Source organism: Balaenoptera physalus (assembly GCF_965194825.1).
Source record: "Balaenoptera physalus genome assembly, chromosome: 17".
NCBI classification, from domain to species: domain Eukaryota; kingdom Metazoa; phylum Chordata; class Mammalia; order Artiodactyla; family Balaenopteridae; genus Balaenoptera; species Balaenoptera physalus.
Genome location: NC_138895.1, coordinates 12,227,132 through 12,248,806, shown reverse-complemented (window position 1 = coordinate 12,248,806; position 21,675 = coordinate 12,227,132). Strand labels below are relative to the sequence as shown.

The following is a 21,675-nucleotide window of genomic DNA, read 5'->3' as shown; positions in this document are numbered from 1 at the left end:
GCCATTAGACTCCTTAGTGAGAGGGAAGAAGGGCACCGTATCTTTTGCTTATGGAGTCTAAAGAAGGAAGGACTAGGAATTGTGGAGAAGACTTGAGGGGAGGCACTGGGGCCAAGGAACCTCTCCCTCCTATTTTCCTACCACACACTCTCCTGGGGACCTCATCTGTTCCCATGGCTTTATTTTTTTTTTAATTTTTATTTTATATTGGAGTACAGTTGATTAACAATGTTGTATTAGTTTCAGGTGTACAGCAAAGTGGTTATACATATACATGTTCCTATTCTTTTTCAAATTCTTTTCCCATTTAGGTTATTACAGAATACTGAGCAGAGTTCCCTGTGCTATACAGTAGGTCCTTGTTGGTTATCTCTTTTAAATATAGCAGTGTGTACATGTCAATCCCAAACTCCCAATCTACCCCTCCCCCCTCCCTTCCCCTCTGGTAACCATAAGTTCATTCTCTAAGTCAGTGAGTCTGTTTCTGTTTTGTAAATAAGTTCATTTGTATCAATTTTTTTGATTCCACATATAAGCAATATCGTATGATATTTGTCTTTCTCTCTGACTTACTTCACTTAGTCAGATAATCTCCAGGTCTATCCATGTTGCTGCAAATGGCATTATTTCATTCTTCCTAATGGCTGAGTAATGTTCCATTGTATATATGTACCATATCTTTTTTATCCATTCATCTTTCAATGGACGTTTAAGTTGCTTCCATGTCTTGGCTATTGTAAACAGTGCTGCAGTGAACATTGGGGTGCATGTATGGTTTTCTCTGGATGTATGCCCAGGAGTGGGATTGCTGGATCATATGGTAGCTCTATTTTTAGTTTCTTAAAGAACCTCCATACTGTTCTCCATAGTAGCTGCACCAATTTACATTCCCACCAACAGTGTATAGGAGGGTTCCCTTTTCTCCACATGCTCTCCAGCATTTATTGTTTGTAGAATTTTTGATGATGGCCATTCTTACTGGTGTGAGGTGATATCTCGTAGATTTGATTTTCATTTCTCTAATATTTAGTGATGTTGAGCATCTTTTCATGTGCCTCTTGCCCATCTGTATGTCTTCTTTGGAGAAATGTCTGTTTAGGTCTTCTGCTCAGTTTTTGACTTGGTTGTTTGTTTTTTTGATATTGAGCCGCATGAGCTGTTTGTAAATTTTGGTGATTAATCCCTTGTCGGTCACATCATTTGCAAATATTTTCTCCCATTTTGTGTGTTGTCTTTTCATTTTGTTTATGGTTTCCTTTGCTGTGCAAAAGCTTTTGAGTTTAATTAGGGCCCATTTGTTTATTTTTGTTTTTATTTCCATTACTCTGGGAGAAGGATTGAAAAAGATATTGCTGCAATTTATGTCAAAGAGTGTTCTCCCTACGTTTTACTCTAAGAGTTTTATAGTATCCAGTCTACATTTAGGTCTTTAATCCATTTTGAGTTTATTTTTGTCTATGGTGTTAAAGAAAGTTCTGATTTCATTTTTTAACCTGTAGCTGTCCAGTTTTCCCAGCACCATTTATTGAAGAGACTGTCTTTTCTCCATTGTATATTCCTGCCTCCTTTGTTGTAGATTAATTGACCATAAGTGTTGGGTTTATCTCTGGGCTTTCTGTCCTGTTCCATTGATCTATATTTCTGTTTTTGTGCCAGTACCATACTGTTTTGATGACTGTGGCTTTGTAGTATTGTCTGAAGTCAGGGAGCCTGATTCCTCCAGCTCCGTTTTTTTTTTTTGTTTTGTTTTGGTTTGGTTTTGTTTTTTCCTGAAGATGGCTTTGGCTATTCAGGGTTTTTTATGTCTCCATACAGGTTTTAAGACTTTTTTTGTTCTAGTTCTGTGAAAAATGCCATTGGTAATTTGATAGGGATTGCACTGAATCTGTAGATTGCCTTGGGTAGTATAGTCATTTTGACAATATTGATTCTTCCAATCCAAGAACATGGTTTATCTTTCCATCTGTTTGTGTCATCTTTGATTTCTTTCATCAGTGTCTTATAGTTTTTGGAGTACAGATTTTTTGCCTCCTTAGGTAGGTTTATTCCTAGGTGTTTTATTCTTTTTGATGCAATGGTAAATGAGATTGTTTCTTTAATTTCTCTTTCTGATCTTCCATTGTTAGTATATAGAAATGCAACAGATCTCTGTGTATCCCATGGCTTTAAATGCCATCTGTATGCTGATGACCCCCAAATCCCTGCCTCCAGATCAGACCTCCCCTTCCAGGTTCCAGGTGTGTATTCTGGCTTCCCACTGGACTTCTCCTTCTGTCTGTCTCACATACAGCTGAAACTTAATTCCAAAACCTGAATGGATTTCCGCTCACTCTCACGAGTGCATTTTCCCCTCAGATTTCCCCATCTTAGTTAATGACACCATCATGGGCCGGTCTTTCAAGCAAGAAATCTAAGTCATACTCGCTTCCTCTTTGTCTCACTTCTCAGATAGAATCCAACAGGAAGTCGTGTTGATTCAACCACCAAGTAGGTGGAGAAGGCCTCGGTTCCTCCCGAAGACCACTGCACTTAGCAGCAGCCTCCTCACTGCTTCCCCCCCTTGCTTTCTCTTCTGCATCCTACAACCCATTCTTCATGCACTTTGAAGCAAGGATGACCTGGAATTTCAATTATTTCATGTTATTCTCCCATTTCAGTGGCTTTATTTTTCACACATAAGTATATGCAAGCTCTCTACGGCCTTCCGTCCTGCCACTGACCGTACCTCCCTTCCCATCTTGTACTGTTCTGCCCCTTGCTCACTGTCCGTCAGCAACCCTGGTTTTCTTTCTGTCTCTTTAACGTACCTACCTCAGGGAGTTTGCATATGCTGTTCCTTCTGGCTGTGACACTCTCCCTTCCTTCAACTGCTTGCATGATTACTGTCTCCTCATTTTTTTTGTCCTACCTCACATTACCTCCTCAGAAAGGCCTTCCCTGAATGGTCACCCTCCCCTATTATTCTGTCTCTGCCTCCTGCTCTTTTCGTTCAAAGCACATTTCACAATTGGTAATAATGTTTTAATTCAGTGTTTTACTGTCTGAACCACTAGCACCTCGCTTGGGCCTTGCATATAGAAGATACTCAATATGTTTCACTGTTATTGTTTGTTCCATGTGTCTTACACCTGAATTCTACCATCATAGTTATGTGAAAATTCACTTGGTTGGCCAGGGTGTTACTGTCCAGTAGACTGGAGGTATGGCTTCTGCAAGGGCCACCAAGAAAATATCCAGAAAGTGTGCTGCACTAAATGGGTTAACATATCAGAGAAAATTGCCCCATTACACGAGTGGGAATATTTTTCAGTCTGTGCTTCACGGTCTCATCCATCAGCCATTCACTCATCATGTAAACAAGAAATCCCCTGCATGTGCATTAGACCTTGCCCAATACACATCTGATCACGGCATGAGGACAGCCTGCTGAGAACAGAGCAGGATGTATAAACTCTAGAGGTCGACTGGAACCCTGGCAAGGGAGGGGAAGAATTCCTAAGTTGTCCTTTGGTGCTGGTCGAGGACACACTGGTACACCGTGAGCTTGAGTCGGAGTAAACTAAGTAGCTCTATTTCACAGTAATTAGACTTCACCAGTGTCTGGGTCCCATGCATCAGATTGGAACAGAATTTATAAGACTGGCCTTCTTACAGGGACAACTTGAAGGAAGAGAGTCCAAAGCATCAAGGGATGCTGAAGAAACATTACCCAGGGCAATGTAAGAGTGTGTGCCAAAGTGTAGAAGTAAAACCATATTAAGAGGAGAGGTGGGATTAACCAAGAGTTAGGAGAGACAGGAACGTGAGTCAAGTAGAACTGATAAACAGGAGCCGACCTTGGAAGGCACAGGATAGTCAGGCTGGGAAGTTCCTCCTAGAGTTGCCTCTACATCCTGCGGCAAGAGACCCACTTTTGTCTCTCCAGTTTGGTAGGGTGCCAGAAATTCCACCTGCTCTGCTCTACTTAAGAGCTATGTGCCTGAATGGCCATAAAATTCCCCTGCAGTTTTAAGAATTTAAGAAGTTGCATCAGATTGCTGGCAAAGCACTCAGACAGAAACACGGGTCAGGAGGGAAAGGGAAGAGGCAAGATGTGCCAGGACGGGGCGTGCTGTAGAATAGCTACTTGAGTACCAGGTGCAGAGGTGTGGAGTGTCTGCCCTTAGGACCAGTAACTCAGTCCGTGCCTCTACACGGTGACTCATCTAAGCTCATCCCACAACACTGTAGTGGAAAGTTATAGAGGTCACAAGGTTCTAGGGAGCTCTGCTGTTGTATCACTTTGGGTACCCCAGGTTTTTATGTAAATGCCCAAGAGGCTAGGATTTATAGAGAAAGAGAACTCTATTAGTTTGTCTACCTTCAGTTGCAGGAACAGGAAGGCAAAAATACAATTTATTCACTTAAAAAACTGAAAGGTTTCAGGGCAAAAAACTTCAGGCATGAATGAATTCAGTAGTTCAAACCTCCCCACCAAAAGCCAGCCTCTTTCTTTCTCCCTCAGGTCTGGCTTCATTCTCAGACTGACTCGTGTCCAGGCTCTCTTCCTGTCTCTTTCTAAGAGGAGAAAGAGCTTCTTTTCTCAGTAATTCCAACAGAGATCTCAGGACTGGCTCTGTTTGTACTGATTTAGTCATATGCCTATCTCCAAACTAATCCCTGTGACTAGGGGAATACACTGGTTGGCCAAGACCTGGGCAGTGTAGGAAAGAAGTTGAGCTCCACCTGGACCACCTGCACTAAGGGTAAGAGAAATTTCCCGAATAAAAATAAAAATATTAGGAATTCCCTGGCGGTCCAGTGGTTAGGACTCCATGTTTTCACTGCTGAGGGCCCGGGTTCAATCCCTGGTTGAGGAACTAAGATCCCACAAGCCATGCGGTACAGCCAAAAAAATAAAACAAAATAAAAACTAAAATATTGTTAAAATAATATAGTAAGAAGGAGGCACGGAGGCCAGAAGAGCAAACACAAGACACCAAGGGGACTGGGATAAACTAAGATGGGTGTGAGTACATAGAGCCAAAGTCAAGATTTAATCAGGAGAGTCATGGTGCTGAGCTGAGTGAAACTGGAATGTGAACTGAATGAAAGGGGCCAGGAGAGGACCCACGTGCGGTGAGCAGATGGGTTGGTAACTGGGATTGTTAAGGGCGAGGTTCAGCCCAGGTTCACTATAAGACAGAGCCTAGAGCAACACTTAATTGCTAGTGCTTCATTGGGAGGCGCAATGTCAAGGCTGCAAAAATGAGGGAGAAAGGAAATGAGGCTAGAAGCAAACAGGATGGTGTCACTCCTTCATGAAGAGACACAGAGGACCTCTACTATAAAGGGGCCATTTCCTTTACACTGTACTGGAACACCGTACCGTGGAACAGTCCATTGTAGGGAGGGGCAGAGAAGAAATTTATCTGCCATCACCACCGATCAAAGTGTGTGCCCATGGAGTTAACTCCCCCAACCCCCTGTGGTGTTGCCTGTCCTGTTCAGTATGTGAAGCCAGCTTCATGTAACCTGTGACATGGTGTTTCATCCGAGTGCATGTAAGGAAGTAGTGGGAGGCACCAAAGACTCTGGGCATTGGCCTCAGGCAGTAGAACAGTCTGGAACTGAGCAGAACTCAGGCAGGGAGCTAATTGCTGCAAAAACAGCTGAGGAGAAGCAAGGGGCAGAGGGCCCAAGAGCTGGGTGAGGCCAGGGGAGTCTGAGGTGGCACATAGGATGTACTCAGTGCAGGGTTCATACTTTCAATTAGGATTTTTTTAACTGCCACTAGCCGAGCTTGGCACATTGTAGGCCCTCCATAAGTGTGGATATAAATGAATAAGTTAATATGTGCTAGGCATTATGTTAGGTCCTTGGGATACAATAGCAACGAAAGCACAGATTTCAGGCAGATAAATTCTCCAGAACAGGTCAGAGATCAGTTCATTTCATTTTTAGGGGAACCTAGCTGTGCTGAGGACAGGACTTTTTAAAGATGTAGTCTTGACATGGGTTCCATGCTGTAATCTCTGAAACATTCCCATATTTTCTCATGTGGCCCAAGTGGTCTGTGCCTCCTGTCTCTAGAACCTGTGAGTTTAATAAGCTTTGTTTTTTTTGTTTGTTTGTTTGTTTTGGTTTTCCTGAGTCTTTCCTGTGTCTTCTCTTCTGGCTGCACCTGACTGACCATTTCATAAAAGAATACAAAACAAACACCAAGTTACACACAAGGCATTATATAATGAGAACATATGTTATATCTGTATCTGTGGATATATCTATGTCTATGGATACATCCATATATACACTATGTATTGATCTGACATTACAGATGGCATGTCACTCATAATTTTGGGGGATATAATTATTAAAATGGTAAACTATAGCCACTCATCCCTATAACAATGATAACTAACAATTCTATAGCATTTACATGTCTCAAGCCCTGTTCTGAGTATTTTGCCGATGTTAGCTCATTTAATTCTCACAACAATTCTATGAGATAGTGCAGAGCCCACCAAGAGATCTTCTTAGGCTCAACCAAACTCTCAGACTCACCAAGTGACAACGGACCACCAGCCTATTCAGGATATAGGAGAGGAACCAAAGCTCACCAGCACGGCACTTCAGACGTTTCTCTTCAGTGGCAATTCTTGAAACAGTGCAACAGCCTGGGGGCAGGAAATAGGAACCACATGGGATAAGTGTAGGATCTGCCTGGCTTAGAAGCCTCATTCTTCACCAGAGCCAATACCTCCTGTAGGGTTTTTCCCCCCTTTTAATTAATAGACATTATATTTTAGAGCAGTTTTAGGTTTCAGAAAAATTGAGAGGAAAGTACAGAGAGTTCCCATATACTCCCTCAGCCCTCGATACACAGTTTCCCTTATTATTAACATCTTTTATTGGTGTGATACATTTGTTACACTTGATGAATGAATGAAGATATATTGTTATTAATTAACATCCTAGTATATTATTAGGGTTCACTCTTGGTGTACATTCTGTGGGTTTTGACAAATGTGTAATGTCACATATCCACCATGATAGCATCATACAGAATAGTTTTACTGTCTTAAAACCCCCGTGTATTCTACCTCTTCATCCTCTTCTTTCCTCAGACCCCTGGCAACCACTGATCTTTTTACTCTCTCCATAGTTTTTGCCTTTTCCATAGTGTAATGTAGTTGCAATCATACAATATGTAGCCTTTTTGGTCTTTCATTTAGCAATATGTTTTTAACATCCCTCGATGTCTTTTCCTGGTTTGATAGCTCATTTCTTTTTTTAAAATAATTAATTAATTAATTTGTTTGTTTGTTTATTTATTTATTTTTGGCTGCATTGGGTCTTTGTTGCTGCACGCGGGCTTTCTCTAGTTGCAGCGAGCGGGGGCTACTCTTTGTTGCGGTGCACGGGCTTCTCATTGCAGTGGCCTCACTTGTTGCAGAGCACAGGCTCTAGACACGTGGGCTTCAGTAGTTGTGGCACGTGGGCTCAGTAGTTGTGACACACGGGCTTAGTTGCTCCGTGGCATGTGGGGTCTTCCCAGACCAGGGCTCGAACCCGTGTCCCCTGCATTAGCAGGCAGATTCTTAACCACGGTGCCACCAGGGAAGTCCCTGATAGCTCATTTCTTTTTATTGCTGAATAATATTTCATTGTATGTTTGTACCACAGTTTGTCTACCCATTCATCTATTGAAGGACATCTTGGTTGCTTCCAAGTTTTGGCAATTACAAATAAAACCTCCTGTAAACGTTTGTGTATAGGTTTTTGTGTGGACCTAAGTTTTCAACTTATTTGGGTAAATACCAAGGAGCATGATTCCTGGATCGTATGCTAGTATTTCCTGTAGGATTTTTATAGGCATAACTACAAGGATCCTGAAAGATGCAAGCCTAGTTTTAAGGGTCACCGTACTCAGGGAAGCCCAAAGCGTGGCATCCCCATAAATGCCCATTGGGCATTTATAGATTTTTTCTAATTCCTCCCAGTCCAGATGCAATTTGCCACTCAGGGTTCATTTTTACCATAAACAACGATGTCTAGTAACATGGTTGACATTTCTACTTTTCCCAGATTACCACAAGAACAGAGCTGGATAGTCAACCAATGTTTAAGTCTTACAGAGGGATAATAGGTTTTGTTAAACCCTTTGCTCACAGATGTGTATTTTTATTTCCCCCGTTTTTCAAATGAAGAAGCTGAAGCACAGAGGATACCCAGGATCACATAGCTAGTAAAAAGTGGAACCAAGAATCAGACTCAGGCATTTGGCTCCAGAGTCTGTGCTCATAAATGCTAAATTATACTGCCTCAAGCATTATTTGCCTTTCTTATAAATGGAGGTAGTGTTTATGTAAATAAGTCATGGGTTAATATCCCTAGAATATTAGATTATAAGCCTGTGACCACTAAAGTTGCTGTAATGCTGATTTTATCTAAGAGCCTCTCTATTTCTGTGCTCTGGGGGAAATTTTTTCGAAACCTCTAATTTTCAGGGGGTGGGGAAGTCCCCAGGATTTCTGGGGACTCTCACCACTTAAGGCCTCCGGATCTCCTCTGACTCAGGCCCCGGCACCAGAACTTACTGTCTCTATTTTATTTCCCACAAAAGCCATGATGCAGAATTTGGCCACTTTACTGGTTTTCATAAGAAGTACAGTTGCCTCAAGCTTTTGTGATTTTGTAAAATTTCCTGCATGTGCATGAGGTCACTGAGAAGAGTCACCTTGCTGAGTTCATAGTATTCCAGCCAACATGGCATTTGCTCATGTTCATTTCCCTTCTTTTCCTTTCTCTCCCTTCTCCCTCTGCCTCACCCCAATTGCAAATAAATCTTTTTTACTCTCTTCTTTCCTCAGAAGACTTCAGAACACCTATACCCTGCAGGGAAGTACTATTTCTTATGAATACAGGCTTCCAGAGGCTGTCTTCATAAGAAAGGTGAGCCTTCCCCAAGAAGAACCTGTGTACACTTGTTATATAATATTTTTTCCATCTCATTACATTGTGATCGAGGTAGCTGATCAGCAGTCCATTATCATCAGCCTTCAGTGACTATATTTGATAATAGTGTTACAATGACCAAAATATCACCAGAAATGTGTCACTAAAGATCTTTGTTTAGTCTATTACGTTCTTTTTTTTTCCAAATGCGTCTGCACTGAGAGCATCATTCTTTTTTTTTTTTTTAATTGGAGTATAGTTGCTTTACAATGTTGCGTTAGTTTATACTGTACAGAAAAGTGAATCAGCTATACATATACATATATCCCCTCTTTTTTGGATTTCCTTCTCATTTAGGTCACCACAGAGCACTGAGTAGAGTTCCCTGTGCTATACAGTAGGTTCTCATTAGTTATCTATTTTATACATAGTATTAATAGTGTATATATGTCAGTCCCAATCTCCCAATTCATCCCACCCCCTCCCCTTTCCCCCTTGGTATCCATACGTTTGTTCTCTATGTCTGTGTCTCTATTTCTGTTTTGTAAATAAGATCGTCTATACCAGTTTTTTCAGATTCCACATATATACGTTAATATACGATATTTGTTTTTCTCTTTCTGACTTACTGCACTTTGTATGACAGTCTCTGGGTCCATCCGTGTCTCTACAAATGACCCAATTTCGTTCCTTTTTATGGCTGAGTAATATTCCATTGTACATATGTACCACATCTTCTTTATCCATTCCTCTGTTGATGGACATTTAGGTTGCTTCCATATCCTTCCTATTGTAAATAGTGCTGCAGTGAACATTGGAGTGCGTGTGCCTTTTTGAACATTACGTTCTTGTGTTCTACTTTTTATTTTCCTTTTAGTATAGCCAACAAAATAGTAGAGAGAGCAGAAGCAATTTATTTCTCATTTAGCAGAGATTGTATGAGATTTTCTCATAAATCTCAAGCTGTACAACCCAGGAATCATTAATATCCAGTTGTTCTACTCTGTGTCATCATATGCCCATTAGTTTTGACTGAAAGGGGGCTTTTTTTGCAATGCCTGTCTTTGTTAATGTTTAGCCAAAGTTGTGGTTGGCAAATTAACAACAGATTGAAACATTTCATCTTTCATTCTTGAACTAATATTTTCAGATTTGCCATGTGATGTAATTTAGGTCAGAGCTATCAGTTTCCCGTGAGATATTGTATTCACTAGGTTTTAGTTCAATTCAAATCTATAAATATTTTGAATGCCTAGTATTTACAAAGTACCATGAGAGATGATGGGAGAGATTCCAAGGTGAGCAGGACTCTGTCACCGGCCTCGAGAAAGCCTAGTGGAACAGATAAGACATGAACCCAGTAACTGCAACATAAGGTAGAACATAACTGCTGTAAGAAAGAAGAAGGTGCAAGTATTGTGCTGTGGGATTTTAAGAGGACAGATCAATCACATCCAGTTGGGAAGATCAGGAGATGGCATTAGAGTAGGTCTTTGAAGGCTAAGTAAAATTTTGAGAGATTGGGATGATGGGGAAAGTATTAAAGATAGGAGGCCCACAAAGGCAAGAGTCTGGAAGTGTAATGGGTAGAATCAGAGATCAGCAAAGTGCTTTTTTTTGACAGGAGCACAGGATGCTGAGAGGGGACTGTAGGTAACAAAGCTGGAAAGGTAGGGCGTTATTTCAAGAAGCTGGAAATCTGCCTTAAAATAGTAAAAATAGTTGAGGCTAGAAAACCTTCCAGTCTTGAAATTATAAGCAGTTTCAATCTCTCGGGTAGAGACTGGAATTTACCTTTGGGGCCAAACTGCTAAATCAGTTTTTGTAAACATAACTTCATTGGGCCTTTTAATTTTGTAGATATGAGGGCAAGTAAGTACTCACTGTTTTTCTTAAAGGAGGACAAAATGCGATGAAGTAACCCAAATGCAAATGCTTTGAACAGTCTGTTTAGTAACGTAAATTGGGTGTATCTTAAGCTCAGTTATGCTTCTGCAGAGTTACAATTTTTTTCTCAATCTACATTTAGAATTTCTTATGTCTGAAAATTGCTGGTTGTTCTTGGGTGATGTGTTGATGGATTCTTGCCCAAGCATTTGTTTACGGGAGATCAGGAATGAAAACCCGGCTGTAGTAGGGCTGTGTGAAGGACCATTCTACTCTTCACCACACGCTGGAGGAAAGGCTGTAAAGGAATTGTATTTGGCTTGTGGTAATGCTTCCAGGCTGGATTCTTGGTGGCCCACATGTGGCGTTACGTAAACTAGACAGCCTAATATTAGTAAATGTGGTCTGGGAGGATGGGACCTGCTGAGGTAGGTGAGCCTAATACTTAAAAGTGTGGTTCCCTGTAAGGGGATGATTCTCCTCAGTATTACTCATCCTGGGAATACAATCCTCCTAAATCGGGAAGTGAGGGCATTGGGGACAGCGTTTTTCTCTCTCTAGGCCCAGGTGCCTTGCTGGGTCTGGACTCCCTAGAAGGGACATTATGGGAGCATTTGTGGTAGAGTGAGTCGAGCCTTCCATTTGGAGGCAGGAGCTACTTTATTCAACGACTCTGAGGTCATGTTTTGTGGGCTCTAAGAGTAGTAAATTTTCAGTAGCAGTTTGACATTATTCTCTGTGTTATGCTTGTGTTCCCCTCAAGCACTGAATGAAGTTTTGTTAAAAAGCTCTAGCCTGGCCTCAGGTGTGCTGTGAGGAATTAAGGAGCACCTGTCCAGGGTTTGGAGTGAGAGGCCATAGGCCCGCAGCACACTTTCTCGGAGGTCTGAGAGGATCTGAGTGGTGGTGCCAGCAGTAGACAACCAGGCCTTCTCCTGAAGTTCAAGAGCAGCGGTGGCAGCCACGTGGAGGGCAGTGAAGTCAGCCAGCCAGACAGAAGACCCAGAAGGACCAGCTTCAGATCACACATGAGGCAGTGCCCTGGGAAACTCTGAAAAATAACGTGGGAAAAGAATGAGAGAAACCGAACTGAAGGATGTTCCACAAACAACTAGCCTCTACTCAAGAATGTGAATTTCATGAAAGGCACAGAGAGGCGGAGAAACTATTCTAGAGTAAAGGAGACAAGAGACATGACAACCAGATAAAATGTGTGATCCTGAATTGACTCCTGGATCCAAGAAATAAATGCCATAGAGGACATTTAATTATTGGGATAATTGGTAAAATTTGAATATGGGATGCGTATTGGATAATAGTTAATATATCTCTGTTAAATTTCCTGAATTCGATTAGTGAGTTGTGGTTATGTAAGAGAATGTTCTTGTCCTTAGGACGTATTTAGGTATTTAGGAGATAAGATCAGGTATTTAGAAGTGAAAGGTCATGATGTCTGCAACTTTTTCTCAAATGGTTTAATCAAAAAATTAACAGTAGTAATAAAGTGAATGTGTGCACATGTGTGTATGTGTGAATGTAGAAGGGGAGAAAGAGGAAAAGTAGGTGAGACACTGAAAAGCAGTAATTTCACAGGCGAGCACTCAATGCATAATAATTTATTATTGCAAGTGTGACTTTAGATGTATCAAATAGTACATCATGGTAAGGTCTGGGACATACAGGTGCCTTTATTTGTAATCGTATCTTGGTAAGGCTTGAGATATACACATCATATGTTTAAAACACTTAATACTACATTTATAGGCACTTTGATAAGCGTGCATACCACATAATAAGGTATCCCTTTTCCTGTTACCTGCAACATTGATTTAGAGCTAAAGCTTTCTAATTGCTTTGTTTTATGTTATGATGGAGAACAGGTGTACTGATAGGCATGATTGGTTCACTTGCTACTCTGAAAATATATTGACTTAACTCATTTTTGCATCCTTAACATCTAGTAATGTTCCTAATAATGGTGGTTAATGAGTGAATTAACTAAATGAATTGAATAGCTGTATAAACAGCACTTAAAGGAGGCAATAAATTTCTACCACTTTATGAGATATACAGCATGGACAAAGGGAGATAAAAAATGGACAAACCTTCCTGATGAGATCAGTGGACAGACCTCTCTTTCCATTTTTTGCCATGGTATTCTCTTTAACCCAGATTCACATCTGGCTTTTTTTTTTTTTAAGTTTCACGTGTACAACATTATGTTTTTCCTTCTGTCTACACTACAGTGTGCTCACCACGAAAAATTTAGTTTCCTATCATCACCATACAGTTGATCTCCTTTATCCATTTCTCCCTCCACTCCCACCCCACATCTGACCTTTATCTGGTTCCGCTATGACTTGGAGAAGCTCCAGCTTTATTCCTTCCTATCTGGGTATCTCAGCAAATAGCTCTCCTGAGTTCATTGTTGTTTCTGGCATTTGCTAAGTTCATCTGTTTGATGCATTCAACCCTTGCGTAGGGAAGGTCTTGGTTTCTGCCAACCAGTTCCCTCCCTGGGGACTAATAAGTTAGGGACCACATTAAGTTGAATGTCAAGCCCATTCCAAAGTACTGACCCAAAACACAGTATTCCTGGCTGGCAAGAGATAGCTATCAAAGCATACTGGCTGAGCATGTATTCCTCTGTGTGTGTGTGTGTGTGTGTGTGTGTGTGTGTGTGTGTGTGTGTGTGTGAGGGAGAGAGAGAGAGAGAGAGAGAGAATAGGCAAGGAGGAAGAAACTGGTAGATGTTAGTCAAAGCCAAAATAGAGTATATGTCTAGTTTAAAGAATAAAACCATCATTTTTGCTTTTTTCTCCATTTTTGAGATTGCAATGTATATACACATAATTCAAAATTCTTAAAGTCTTAGGGAACATTTATTAACTTATTCTTCTCCCAGTAATCTGACATTATTAAAATTATATTTTAAATGTGATTTCATGAATAAGTAAAAGAATGAGTCTTTAGGCCTAGAAGTGCTCAGTGTTCAAAGTTTTAAGTGCATTACCCCAATATATTATGGACTTAAAGATGGCCATCCATTTCATAAAGAATAAGATTAAGGGCAATAAGAGAAGTAAATTGTGTTTAGAGACAAAGAATATAGTAGGCATAAGTTCATATCTGGCAGTTGGTGAAAAGTTAATGGCCCTGAAAGAAAAGGGCCATTTTCCATTTTGCGGTGTGTTCTCTGCACAGGTGATGATCATCATATTAAAAAAACTAAGACAAAGGCTCTCTTTAAGCCTTGGATAGAGGGGATATTATGAGAACCCCTGACTGCCAGAAACACAGAGATAATTGTGCCACTATCTGTAATTCCTAGGCAAGAAGATAGGTGTTGGATAAGGCAAAAGGCCTCCTAATTTTCAGACATAGGAAGACGTTTTTTCATGCGTTTACTTAACAAAACTTTATTGAGAACCTTCTTAGGTAACAAGTACTGTGCTAAACACTGAGGGTAAAAAGAGAAATAAGACATGGTTCCTAGAGAAGGGAGATGCTTAGCAGGTAACACAAACATTTGGGAAGTGCATTATTGATTTGTGTAGGATATCATCAGGTGATCAGAGCTGTAGTTATGAGCATGGGCTTACAAAAGAGACAGATGTGCAGTTGATACTGGCTGTCTCATACAAGCCATGTGGATCTGGAAAAGCAATTAAATAGCCCTGGCCCTCACTCTCCATCTGGGAGTAAAATCTACCTCCTAGGCTTGTAATAGAAATTTAATGAAATAACGTAAATAAAGCACTTAATACAATGCCTGGCACAGAGTAGCCACTCAATAAAATGGCAATGATTGGGGTTATTATTATATCTGGAAACTATGTATTGGTAATGTTAATCCTGGGCAAGATTCAAAAACTGTAAAATATTTTTTTTCCTAATAAAGATGTGACCACAGAGAGCTATACAACGGGTTCACTAACAAATCAGCTACGATTAACCTCATTGCTTTTTTGGCATAGTTACCCCAACACCTAGTTACTAACAAGTCAGATAAAGAAAGAGATAAGTAGGCATAACGTTAGTGGGTTTAGCAAGGCACCTGGCAGTCTCCCATACCACACCATTAGGCATTTGGGAAAACTAGGTTAGTCCTGGTGATGGTACAGTGAGGTGGATTTGCATGTGGCTGATGGTGCTTACCAAAGGGTGATGTAAACCTGAAGAGAAGTGTATAGGGCCGTTGTTCTGCCCTTCCAGTTCAAAACTTTTATGAACAAATTAGAAAAGAGCTTTAATGGCAGTCTGACAAAATATAAATTCTCATTAGACGAAATAAGCAATATGTTTCACAATGGATTCAGGACCCAAAAGGAGCTCTCTTCACAGACCGGAAAAACAGACCTAGGCTCCTTGAATTTTATTCTCTATGTGTAGTCTTTAAAGTAGGTTTTTGTTTTTGTTTTTTTAAATTTATTAATTTATTTATTTATTTATTTTGCCTGTGTTGGGTCTTCGTTTCTGTGCGAGGGCTTTCTCTAGTTGCGGCAAGCGGGGGCCACTCTTCATCGCGGTGTGCGGGCCTCTCACTATCGCGGCCTTTCTTGTTGCGGAGCACAGGCTCCAGACACGTACGCTCAGTGGTTGTGGCTCACGGGCCTAGTTGCTCCGTGGCGTGTGGGATCTTCCCAGACCAGGGCTCGAACCCGTGTCCCCTGCACTGGCAGGCAGATTCTCAACCACTGCGCCACCAGGGAAGCCCTTTAAAGTAGTTTTGATCATTGTAGACTACATGGTCTGAATTTACAGAGAAACAATAAAGCTTAAGTGCTCGACTCCAGACTGAAAGCAAGGAAAATGTTAAAGTACTCATCTTGCAATATATTAGAGATGTATTCCTTCTGCAGAAAGAGAGACATAGTTCTGACAATCATACTGTGTCACTATTTTGTACTAAATACACATATGCAATATGATATAATAAGAATTTAACTCAGTTTCTTAATGTCCTGGTTTTATCATTTTGGTAAACAGCAAAACTAATTTTTGGTGACAAAATACAAGCTTTCTCTCTCAATTTTCTGATAAGTTTCCAAATTATACACAGACGTTAGCCTCAAAATTAAAATTAAATTATTGCCCCTAAAACAATTACTCAAACTTTCCCTTTAGTGTTTAATAAAATCAGCATGGATGTTTGCATAGCATTATGCCTTAAAGAACAATTTATTTGGCTTCTGTTTTCATGGAGTAAAGGTTATGTTGAGTTGAAAATATATGTTGTCTCAATGGAAAATATACTTAAGCAGGGCTGATGCTTGTTTCAGTCTTTCTACTCCCTGGAACTTGAATAACAGCCTTTCCAGATATGAAAAAGCCAAGTGAATCTGTACAATAATCTATGCATAACTATCAAAGGAAACGTATTTCTGGAATACACTAGTCCCTCTTTGCATTGAGGTTAACTCTGTAAAGGAATGTAACTATCAGGACAGCAGCCCGGAGCCTCTGGGTTCAGAGCCAGCAGTGATCAGCTTTGATGTGCTCACACGGAACCTGTATTGGAAGAGTGTCCCTTCGAAATTCATGTCTTTCCCAGAATCTCAGAATATGACCTTATCTGGAAAAAGCATCTTTACAGATACAATTAGTTAAGATGAGATCATATTGGAGTAGGGTGTGCTCTGAATCCAATCTAACTGATGTCCTAATAAGAAGAGGAGAACAGACAGGCATACAGAGGGAAGACAATATGAAGACACAGAGACACACAGGAGAGAGCCACGTGATGACAGAGGTGGAGACTGGAGTGATGCATCTACAAGCCAAGGAATGCCGAGGCTTGCGGGCGATACTGGCAGCTGGGCACGGACCACATTCTCCCCCAGAGCCCTGGAGAGAATGTGGCTCTGCCAACATCTTTTTTTTTTTTTTTTTTTTTTTTAATTTATTTATTTTTGGCTGCATTGTGTCTTGGTTGCTGTGCGCGGGCTTTCTCTAGTTGCGGCGAGCAGGGGCTACTCTTCGTTGAGGTGCATGGGCTTCTCATTGCGGTGGCTTCTCTTGTTGTGGAGCATGGGCTCTAGGCGCGTGGGCTTCAGTAGATGTAGCAGGCAGGCTCAGTAATTGTGGCTTGTGGGCTCTAGAACGCAGGCTCAGTAGTTGTGGCGCACGGGCTTAGTTGCTCCGTGGCATGTGGGATCTTCCCGGACCAGGGCTCGAACCCATGTCCCCTGCATTAGCAGGCAGATTCTTAACCACTGTGCCACCAGGGAAGCCTTCTGCCAACATCTTAATCTTAGACTTCCAGCTTCCAGAACTGTGAGAGAATAAATTTCTTTTGTCCTAAATCACCCATTATGATACTTTGTTACAGCAGCCCTAGGAAACATATAAAATCTGAGGTGCCTATGGAGAATGAATTTATCATGGGATTCGTGAAAAATGCAGATTTGGGGTGCCTCAAGGGTTTCATAGCTTTCTGATGAGGCTTCACAGAACATCAGATATGGCCTCCTGACTTAGCTCCCTTTGACTGGTCTTGCCCTACTACAGTCTGTTTTCCCCTTGGCCACCAGGGTGATCTTCCCAAAGCCTACATCTCATCCCTTCATGCCTCTGCATAAAACACAACAGTTGTTTTCCCCATTGCCTTCAGAATAAATCCCCAGTTTCCCAGAGTGGGCTCTTCCTGATCTGTCCCCAGCTTATCTCACCTGGTGCCAACCCTCCCCCTATAACTTCTTCTCCAGCCACCCTACCTGTTCAGGGACTCCTGCTCTTTCTCCCGTCTGGCCTTTGTGCCTTTATTGCCTCTGCCTGGAGCACTCTTCCTCGTCCCTTCCCTCTGGTGCGCCCCAATACCCGTTCTCCCAGCTAATGCTCCTCATTCTCGGCTTGGACCTCTCTTCCCAGGAGGCTTTCCCTGCCCCTCCCAAGTGCTCCCTGTGCACTCTGCCTCACCCAGCATTGCTCTTCCCTCTGCGTTGCCCTTGCTTGCTTATTTGTGTAGCAAGGAATTTTACTCTTCACTACTCAGGTGCAAGAAGTGTCACATTCCATTATTACTAAAGTCAAAACTACATGTGCTCCTCATTCGCATCCTCCTGAATCAGAAAACTTCAGTCTCTGAGCTTCCTCCGTGTCCCCCCCTCCCGTGAAGTCAGCCGAGATGTCTGAATTCGTGCAATACCAGAAAACTGGTTCTCTAGCCGTATGATGCTGCAGTTGACCGGTTGCGTGCTGGTTGTCTGGTGAACTCAGGGACCACCCCTCACCCCAGCAATCCTCTCCACTGGTGGCAGGAGGACACAGAGCCCTCCTAGCCACTCAAAGCCTCAGCATGGATTGGCCAGTCTGGATTGACTCCCCACTAAGGCAGAGTTCACCCCACCTTATACACCCCACCATAGAGAGCAGCCCTCAAAGTCCTTACTTTTATTTACATCTAGGGAGACCTCTACTCCCCGTCTCCCCCATGCGCGTGCACGTGTGCACGTGCACACACACACACACACACGCACACACAGAGCTAAGCATTCCTGTCTTTCCCACTTAAGTCTCTTTCCTCTGCCCTGAGTCAAACCAGAATATTCCTCCTCAGTCCACTAGAAGCAGATAAGGTGTGTGCCAACCAGTAGGGTACTGGTTCGCTGGCAAACTCAGGGCCACCCTTACAACCACATAGGATAGGATGGGTAAAAGGTAACTGGGCTTTACAAGCACAATGCAGGGCTCTCCATCTAGGTAGAAATAGAATAAGATCTTGATTTGCATTGCTCCACACTCAAAACAAAAGCAATATAAAAAACCAAAATGCCAGTTAATTTTTAAAAAACACTCCACCTATTACACAGTTTTTCCTTTCCACTGAGAGGAGAGGGAGAGTGCCATGTTCACCATGACATTGTACTTGCTCTGTAGTAGGTGTTTTAACCATTACGCGGTACTGCTAGATAGTAGACTATCTTTAGAAAATGGGCATGCTTACTAATAATAGCCTAGAGTAGGGGAAAAAGCTTAGAATTAGACAAATCTGGATTTGAACACATGCCCTACTACTTATAAGCTTGTGACTTTGATGTACCTAGAATATTTGACAACCTGAGTAAACTGTTATTTTTAACATCCTCTCTGCTGTACAACAAAGCTTTTTCAGTAATATTTATGTCATAATTGGTAAATGGTCATTATTTTCTTGATTAATTCTTTAGTTTTAAAGCAATTAACAGTTTTTTAATAGTACATTTCGAAGCTAACGATATCCAAATTCAGCCAAATATTTAATAAGTGAACAGATTATACCTCAGAGTTGGCAGTTGTTTTATTACTTTAAATTTTAAAGAAAAACAAAAACTGCAAACTGTTCGCATAGAATGACAGCATTAAAGTGACTCAAGTTCTGTTCTTTGTATTTACAATCATGTGCTATCATTGTTTATTTTAAATTTAGTATTTAAACACAGGAATAGGTAGTTCCACAGGGGTTCAAGATATGAACTGCACTCAAAGCAAGCTCAAACAATTTCAACCCATCACTAGCTTCTCTAAATAGATAGAGGAAGACTCTATAACTCTTGTTCTCAGATCACTTCCATGTAGAATCCAGTGTTTATTAAAGGAAAAGTAAGTATTAAAGTGTGCTAGTTTTAAAAAAAGAAGTGCTGGTTTTGAGGCATATACTCTGTTATTAAAATTCCATAATACCCACAACAATTGCTTAAAATGTGGCCAGCAAAAGATTTTTTTCTAAGGAATATTTTATCCCTGACATTATCTAGAATTGCTGGTATATAATGATTTAAACACACGCATGCATGTGCGCACATGCATGCAGAGACACACACACACACACACACACACACACGTTCATAGGAAAGTATTCATAATAGCCAAAAAGTGGAAGCAACCCAAGAGTACATTGATGGATGAAAAGATAAACAAAATGCGCTATATACATACAATGGGATATCATTCAGCCTTTTAAAAAAGGAGGAAATTCTGACATATACTACAACATGGATAAACCTTGAACACATTCTGCTACGTGAAATAAGCCAGTCATAAAAGGACCGTGTGATTCCATTTGTATGTGGTACTTAGAGTTGTCAAAGCTATTGAGACAAAAAGTAGACCGGTGGTTACCAGGGACTGAAAGGAGGGGGGAATGAGGAGTTATTGTTTAATTCGTTCAGATTTTCAGTTTTGCAAGATGAAAAGAGTTCTGGGATTGGATGCTGCTGATGGTGGCACAATAATATAAATGTACTTAGTGCCACTAAGCTGTACACTTAAAAATAGTTAAGATGGTAAATTTATGTTACGTACATTTTACCACAAATTTTTTAAATGCTAAAAAAAAAAGAGAGCCTGACTTTTAGTCAGTTGTATTATTTTATATTTAAATCTCAGCAGCCAGTGCACCTCCTCATTGCCTGAACTCAGGGCAGACCACATCCACATCCACTTCTTGATGTTCTCCTGGACTTTTAGCAAGTTTCTTAACTTCTTCGAGTTTTAGTTTCCTTGTCTGCAAGGTGGAGATAATTTCTTCAAGGAGTTGTTGAGAGAATTAAATAACTGCCCTTGGCTCATAGTAAATGCTTAATAGTGCTAGTGCTATATTCGTATTTAAATGATTTTTAGATGCCAGGGAAGTGATAGAAATAATGTTGGCAGAACTAGAAACTGACCGCATGATAAATGGGTCCTTTTCAAGGAGAGAGGGTAACAAAGTGCAGTGTGCAGTTCTGACCTACTGTTTCACTTTGCTGAATGTGAGTTCCTCTAAGGGTCCAGGCCCATCCCACTGCCTCTACTGACCACCCAAACCCAAGCAAGCATCCCGCCCATCTTTGAAATTAACAGGAGTCAGCCTCACAGATTTAAGGTGTTCCTTTCAGCTAAACAGTACCTGAAGGGTATAATGGGGTGCCAGGCCCAGCGACATTATCAGCATCTTCTTGATCTGCTCAAGGTCTTTTGGCAAAGGTTGGGAAACTGGAAGTGCACATAGAGTGGTATCAACAATGTTTAGCTGTCATGAGAGCTTCCTCTCTTGTAAAGTTAATTTATAATGATAATTTTTAGAATACTCTTCTGCATGGAATTTATTAATTCTCAGAGAGGCAGCTTCTGCTTCTGCAGCATGCAGGAAGCTGTACTTGTTCCTGCAGAAACAGGATCTCATTGACCACATCTGACATGACAACACAGAGAGGAAACCCAGTGTCTTTGGTAAGTGTATGAGACCAGCTGCTGCTACAAGAGTTAAAAAAAAAAAAAAGATAGTAGGAAAGAATAGAGAAGCCACTATAATTTAAAGAGCACATGCCATACAAAATAATGACTGCAGTGTCCTCAGTTCCAAAATTAAGGACTAGAAACTGTTTTTTTTAAAAAGGAAAAAAGAAAGAGCAGCAGAAGGCCCAAAACGGAGTCATTTGCCCCCAACGATACCAAACTGAGACTTAATTGCAGTTTGAATCCCTCCCAGAAATGACAATCTGAAATTTCCTGGTCAACACTGCTGGGGTAATCTGCAGGATAAAGACCCCTGCTGTTCCGTTCCTGCCAAAGAAGGAGGCCAGGCCTGAAACAACCCTTTCTTTTCTTTTGCTAATACCTTCTTGCCCCACCCTCCTTCTGCCCATAAAAATCTTCCATTTTGTACAACCTCTCTGAGCGTCTCTCGACAGACTTGCCTCGATTTAGTGCACTTCCACTTTGCAGATACTGCATTTTTTTTACAAACTGAAGGTTTGTGGCAACCCTGCGTTGAGCAAGTCTGTCGGTGCAATTTTTCCAACAGCATCTCCTCACTTCTTGTCTCTGTGTCACATTTTGGTAATTCTCAAATTATTTCCAACTTTTTCATTATTACTGTATTTGTTATGG

At 41.2% G+C, this 21,675-nt stretch overlaps 1 protein-coding gene across 4 annotated transcripts in view; it reads left to right on the top strand.

Annotated features, from left to right (window-relative positions):
• Positions 1 to 21,675, top strand: part of LOC309646918 (uncharacterized protein) — a 366,785-nt gene that overhangs the window by 166,009 nt on the left and 179,101 nt on the right. The window contains exon 5 of one of the 4 annotated variants that reach the window (XR_014255650.1): positions 11,588 to 16,712. The exons of the other annotated variants lie outside the window; for them this stretch is intronic. The gene's annotated coding sequence lies outside the window, so the exon portion shown is untranslated. Of the gene's footprint in view, positions 1 to 11,587; positions 16,713 to 21,675 lie in introns of those variants that run through there. 4 annotated transcript variants of the gene reach the window in all.